General features: G+C 36.5%; 1 non-coding gene across 1 annotated transcript; it reads right to left on the minus strand.

Moving 5' to 3' along the window:
* Window positions 1-5,894: 5,894 nt before the first annotated feature.
* LOC140014914 (small nucleolar RNA R71) lies at window positions 5,895-6,001 on the minus strand. Its single transcript, XR_011821660.1, has one exon. It is a non-coding gene; the product is annotated as a small nucleolar RNA R71 (small nucleolar RNA).
* Between the last annotated feature and the right edge of the window lie 971 nt (window positions 6,002-6,972).

Raw genomic sequence — 6,972 nt, forward strand, 5'->3', positions numbered from 1 at the left:
TGATGAATTTTGAGTTAGGATTTTGATTGATTCACTTATAATTCTTGTTGGTTGAATGGTACTTGGTGTATGTAAGCTTGTATAGGAGGTGGTAGTAGTGGTTGTAAGCTAGAAATGTGAAATATACCTTGAATTCTTCAATTTCCAGAATTGAACTCCTTGAGTACCCTGTTCTGCCCGGTTCTAGTTCACCATGTTAGAGGCTGAATTAGGCTTGACTTAAAGCATGAAAGTTGTATAGAATAATTTTTTATAGTTTCCTACAAAATTTCACCTCAATCGGAGCAACGTAACCTGTGAAAAGACAAAAATACCCCTGACTACCATAGGTTTAGTCCAATGGACAGTTTTGACATTTCATCAATCAGATCGTGTCTTTTCACCTTGATACATACTGAACTAGCATTTAGCCAAAACATTAAAGTTGTAGTTCTATGTCTTAGATTTCTAACACCCCTGAGAACACCTCAATCGGACTTCGGTAGCCTGAATTATGGCCATTGAAACATAGTACGGTTAACTGGCCTGTCGGTAGGAATCTGGTACTGTAATTTGTGAATTTGACTTGGATACATTGCAAACTGGACTGAGTGGTCTTCATCAAAATTATAGCCCTCTGTCTTAGCTTTGAAACGGTATAAATTTCATCCCAATCGGATAAGCGTAGCCTCGGTTGTATCCGTTACGCAATACAACGTCAAATCTGTCTTTTGTTTCTTGACTCAAACTTCATTTCCGCACATGTTCCTAGCTTCATTTTGTACTTGTATGACTTTGAGCCTATTGAACGGCTATTGAAATGAGATTATTTGGTGTGTGACTTTGGGACTAATTGAGGAAAAGGATGAAGCCATAAATGGCTGGAAAATAGGTAAATACAAAGGGCGTGCTGCCCAAATTTAAGCTCGAGGGCTAGGTAGGTATACTTGCGACACGAGTAAGGCTTAAGAGCGAATATCACTTGAACCATCTAGGATATTTGCGTCTTCTTTTATCGAGATATAAGTTAGAACTTGGCCGACCTTGTACCCTTGGGAAAATGAAATTTACGACTCATAGAAATACGTTTTCTCCATTTCTTCGACTCAAATGGTATTTCAAGTGTAATTGTTTCAAAGTTTCAAAGGTTTAAGAGCGAGCAAGAATTTTTCAGAATTTGATAAGTATCGTGAATACTATTTAAGCGAATTGCATTTACTTGATTTTTTTGAAGCGAAACTCCTATGTTTCGAACTCTAGAGAGTTTTACATTCGCAAATGATATTTTATCGCATATTTGGACTTCAACCAAAGAGTTGGACCTAAACGTGACCTTTGAGAGGCACTAGACCTTTGGTGAGTGCTTCCAAATACCTGATTGAACTGGACACTTGTTTTCAATACTTGACCAACATGATTTAATGATATGTCATTTGTTTGATCGGGCAAGAGTGTACTTTATCGCACTTGCCCTAATATGAGATATACTTGTTTATTGTTGCAATCGATTTGATATATTTGTGTATATGGTGCGCACTTCTTGGAATTCCAGAAACCCTGTGGCGAGTTACTCGAGTCGAGCCGGCAAGGGTTTGGTCGATTGGGTAACGAACCCTGGGTCTTTTGTTTTGTCGAGTGGAGTGATATCTCCTCGACTAATCGGTATACTCGAGTATTACCACCAGTGTTTATTGAGGATTTTGGACCCAGTAGGGGGTTTGGATGGTGGACGGAGAGTAGTTTAAGTGGTACTCTACCGGATTGGTTACTTACTTGAAAGTTGACGGAGTGTCAACTATTACTTGATCAAGTTCTGGTGATGCAAATGGGAATTTTGGCTCCTGAGAGCCATCCGTATCCTTATACTTTGGAATGATTATTACTTATCGTGTTATTGTTTCATTTTAAAAGAAAGCCTTTACACTCGCTCATTTTGTGATTTACTACTTGAAGTGTTATTGCTCACTTTTATGAACTTTTCATGCTCATCACTCTACTACATGATACTTGCACGTTTAAATAATGGTCAACTTGCTATCTGAAACCTTACTGGATTTTTAGCTCATTCCACGTCATTTATTTTCCTTACAGGGGGTACGAGCGAGGCGTTAGACATGTACAGGCTAGCGTAGTCTAGTTGTTTCGACTTTTGTAATTGTACTCGCACTAGTCGCTCGATTAGGGTTGAATGTACTGAGAACTTAAATCTTTTGATGTATTTGGGACTGTATGGATGGTATGAATGTATTCGTATGTTCCAAACTTAGGAACTACTATTTTGTTTATTATTGAGATTGCATCTTATTTAATTTGATGTGAGTGAGTGAGTCCTGTCAAGAGTTGGGCAGGCGGTCCGCTAAACCCTTGGGTCACCCAGGGGAAGGTGGGGTCATCACAGTTTACAAGTCCTCACAGCCTGGACAATTAACACGTATTCTCACTCACAACCATGTATTTATCAATAAAGAGTTACACTCATTTAGGCTAGTCAATACCTCAAACAAAGAACCTTAACCACTCAAAATAAAGGTTCAAAAGTGAGATTTTATTAACACAAGAAAAACTGATTTCCTTCATGAAATCAAGTTTAAAATGGTCAATCAATATCAAAGGATAGGGAAGAGTTTCCAAAAACTCATTTCCCATCGAGTCGGAAAAATTTCAGTTTTGCACGTCAACTTAGAAAAATCAGAACTTGCACCCAGTAGGTCCAAAATTGGAAAAATTTACACCGTTGGAATCTTGATTAAAAGTACTAAAAGTTCCCAAAAGACACCTTTCCAAGATTCTAGACAGAAGACATTCAAATTTCAGCTCAAAGTGGCTGACTTGAGCATACAAGACAGTTTTGATCATGTTTTTCGGCAAACTTTGGAAATTCGGTAAAATTCACAAGAAGTGAACTAGCCTCTGAAATTCATAATACAATAAGAGTTCTAAACAAAGTTCCAAACACAACAAGCGGAACTAAATTGGGAGTTTTGAGTGCCAAAATATAGCAGCTCAAAGTTGGCCAAAATCGAAGACAGTTCAGTAAATTTTCCAGGTTTGAAGAACAACTTTGGCACATCATTTGGGTATCGAAATGGTCTTAGAATAACACAAATTTGGTACCATTAAACTCCCATATGAAGGCTATTCCTCTATTAAATTTCATGTAAAAACTCATGCGGAAAGGTAGTTAACAAAACTACCAAAGTTCAAGAAATTTCCCAAAGCAAATGTGTCTTCTTGTTTTCTTTCCCTTTTCAAACACTTTGCACCATGAAATCAGTCCCATTTTGGTTCATTTGTGAAACCAAGGTCCCAGAAACATTTCATAAGCAATTTATAGTTGGTTGACATCAAAATTTCAAAATAAAACCTCTCACAAGCAACCAAACCAGTCGGCCAGCCAAAAAGAAGGGTTTTCCAGTTTTGTCGCAGTTTGAAAATTGAACCATATCTCATTCAATACGACTTGGAATTCAGAATGGTTGGTGGCATTGGAAATTATAATCATAAGGTTACATTTCATCAAAAGAAGTCATTCTGAAAATCAGTTCCTAAGTGAGAGAAAATAGAGCCACAAAATGCAGCCTCCACCTTTCTCTCGGATAGGCTAACAGAACAGGGCAGCCGACTTTGATCAATCACTACAGATGAGTCAGTTCGAATTAGAAGGTGTATTATACACCGTTAGAAAACTACAGATGTCTAGTTTTGAATGCCGCTGACGGCACTCAATTCCGAAGTCCGAATAGAGAGATATGTTCATTCAAAGAACACTGCCAGTGGACCACTGCTACATGAATTTTCCAGATTTGTTCTTGCCAAAATTCAATTTTTATCCAACCAATCCAAATGATTTTTGGTAGAAACTTTCTACACACCATACACAACATATATACATAAGTTTCAAAGTCATTTGAGCATAAAAAATTTGAACTAAATGCACGACACAAACAGGACAGATTTCGGTCATCAATCCTATACAACTTCCTTCGATCTTTCCTTAAATTCTATATCCGTAATCATCTTAACCAACACTTAAACAACTGAAATCAAGCATTATCTCATCATATCAGCCCATACAACCAAGGTGGGAATTCATAGAACCCACATCAACCATTCCAATCAAAGGAACAACAACAATAATGAAGCTACAAGGTTCAAAGCTAAGAATAAAACCCATTAAAGCTAAGAATGAAAGGTTGGATGGTTACCTCCTAGCTTTTGAGAGAAACCGGAATTTTATGATCACTAAATCCCCAGGAAAACTACCAAGATGAAGTCTTTCTTCTAGCTTAAGTAAATTCCCAAGTGATTTTGAGGTTGGATGGTGATTTGTGAAGGATTTGAAGCAAGATTTGAAGTGAAATTGTGAAGAGCTTTCCTTCTTCTTCCCTTGGAGATTTTTGGCCAGCCTTGGTGAGAGGAGAGAGAGAGTGAGCTGATGAGTGAAGCTTCTTGGAGAAGCTTGAGTGTTTGTGGCTAAAATTTGAACAAAAGTCAACTATGAATAGTACTCGCGTGCGAGGGTTTCGTGTCCGTTTTCTCTCGGGTTTGTTTCACTTTTGCACTAAACCTCTAATGTACTTCCTTTAACATTATAATTATTCACTCTTAGTAGTCTAGTATTAATTTCTTAAATCTCCATTGAGTCGATTTGATGCGAAAAACGCGAACTTCCAATTCGCGCGCGATAAAGGGAAACTTAAAAGAAATTCTTGTAACGATAATATAAGTAACTAATACTAAGGTAAATAATCATAAAAATAACTATTTTAAGAATAAAACATGAGTTCTCAAATCTCCAAGATCATTGCACTCTCAGATCGAATACTCTCTCAAAACGTGTATTCGCTATTTCTTCCTAAACGAGATTCTGAAAATTAAATTTGCTAACGGGACGTTTTTTAAAATATAAGTAAAGCATAGTTCCATGTAAATGGGTTTAAAATGGTTGAAATAAATTATTCGGAGAAAACGGGTGAATAAATATTTAAATAAGCTAGTAATATAATGGGTTAAATACCAAAAACCCCCCTGTGGTTTGACTAACATTCACTTTACCTCCCTATGGTCTGGAAACCTTTAATTTGACTCCCCGTCGTTTCAACTAAAGTAAAAGTCTGACGGAAAACACCTAAACTAACGTCTGAAAGAAAAATGTCAAAATTGCCCCTCTATAAGTCAAACCCTTAGAAGAATGTTTCGTGCATTTGAGAATGGGTAAAATACCAAAAACCCCCTGTGGTTTGCCAAATGTACACTTTACCTCCCTATGGTTTGGAAACCTACAATTTAACTCCCTGTCGTTTCACCTAAAATGAAAGTCTGCAGAAATACCATTATTGTAGATGTTTTTCGTTAGACTTTTACTTTAGTTGAAATGACAGGGAGTTAAATTGTAGGTTTTCAAACCATAGGGAGGTAAAGTGAACATTAGTCAAACCACAGGGGGGTTTTTGGTATTTAACCCTAATATAATATAAAATAAAAGTAAGAAAATTCGGGTCCTCACAAAGAAGACACGCCCAACCAGAGCAAATTGAGGTGGAAAATATAGGTGAACTTCCGTCAAAATGGAGGAGCAAAGGCCAAGACCATTGAGGGATTATGCTTTGCCAAATGAATTGGGAGCACAAACTAGCATTGCAAGGCTTGTAATTAATCCAAATGGTTCAACAAAGTCAATTTGGAGGAAATGCAACGGAGGATCCTAATACTCAACTAGTTAACTTCATGGTTTTATGTTGTACCATCAAAATAAATGGTGTAAGTGATGGTGCAATTAAGCTAAGATTATTTCCTTTTCACTTTGAGATAAAACAAAGATATGGCTTAATTCTTATCCACCTAATATTTTCAGTTCTTGGGGTGAGTTGTCAAAAGTATTCTTGAATAAATATTTTCCTCCCGGAAAAATAGCAAAACTTCATATGGATATTATAGGTTTCACTCAACATGAAGGCGAGTCATTATATGAAGTTTGGGAGAGATTTAAAGATCTTCTAAGAAGATGTCCCGACTATAGTCTCCCTGATTGATTGGTCGCTCAAAGTTTCTATAATAGCCTTAACTACCCAACCAGAATCAACATAGATGCAGCCAATGGTGGAGTTTTAATGGAAAAATCAACCGAGAATGCTCAAACTTTAATAGAGGAAATGGCCTCTAACAACTATCAATGAGCAAATGTAAAAGGTAACTCAAGAAGAGCGGCTGGTATGTATGAAATTCACACTCTCAACTTTTTAAGTGCTAAATTAGAAAACATGTTTAATTCTCAAATGGATAATGTTGAGAGGTTTACTAAGTAAACAAGAGGAAGTAGTTCAAATTTTCATGTAAATGTTGCTTATTAGTCAACATGTGGTGGTAATTGTGAGAGCCCGTAAAATTTTTCTTAATTTATACCATTTAATTCTATTCCTTTACATGCATTTTCCTTATTTTATTTTACTACATTAATTTTCTGGACACTTTATAAGTGAATATAGTTTTTCCAACCATTTTTCTAGTATAAGTTAGTCCGGGTTAAATTTGAAGTGCGTTATGGACGTGAGACCCGCTAGTGCGATAAACTTTTGGTGATTAAGTGATTTTTGTGCGAAGTATTATTATTTTACAAGATGCTAGGAGACAATTAAAAGTTAGCTAGATAAATTACCATTGGTAGACAAAAGGATAAGCTTAAAACTCTAAAAGGAGCCAAGTGTCACTGTGCTATTAGAAGTTGGACTTTTGACCAAGGTTGGTAACTTTACTAAAATCAGATTTTTGACCAAAATTCATTCATTTTCTTGTCTCCTTTGGCTGAAATTAGTGAGAGAGAAACCAAGAGAGTTCTTTATCTTCCACTTCAATTTCTTGCCCAAATCTTGAGTTTCAACCGATTAATTTGCAAACTACTCCATAAAACTTACTTTCCAAGTAGTTTCCAAGGTGTTTGTGGAGTTATTTTTGGAGGACAAAGCCTCAACTACCATCTTTCATAGGGAGATAAGG

The sequence above is a fragment of the Coffea arabica genome, chromosome 9e, assembly GCF_036785885.1.
Source record: "Coffea arabica cultivar ET-39 chromosome 9e, Coffea Arabica ET-39 HiFi, whole genome shotgun sequence".
In the NCBI taxonomy this organism is placed as follows: Eukaryota; Viridiplantae; Streptophyta; class Magnoliopsida; order Gentianales; family Rubiaceae; genus Coffea; species Coffea arabica.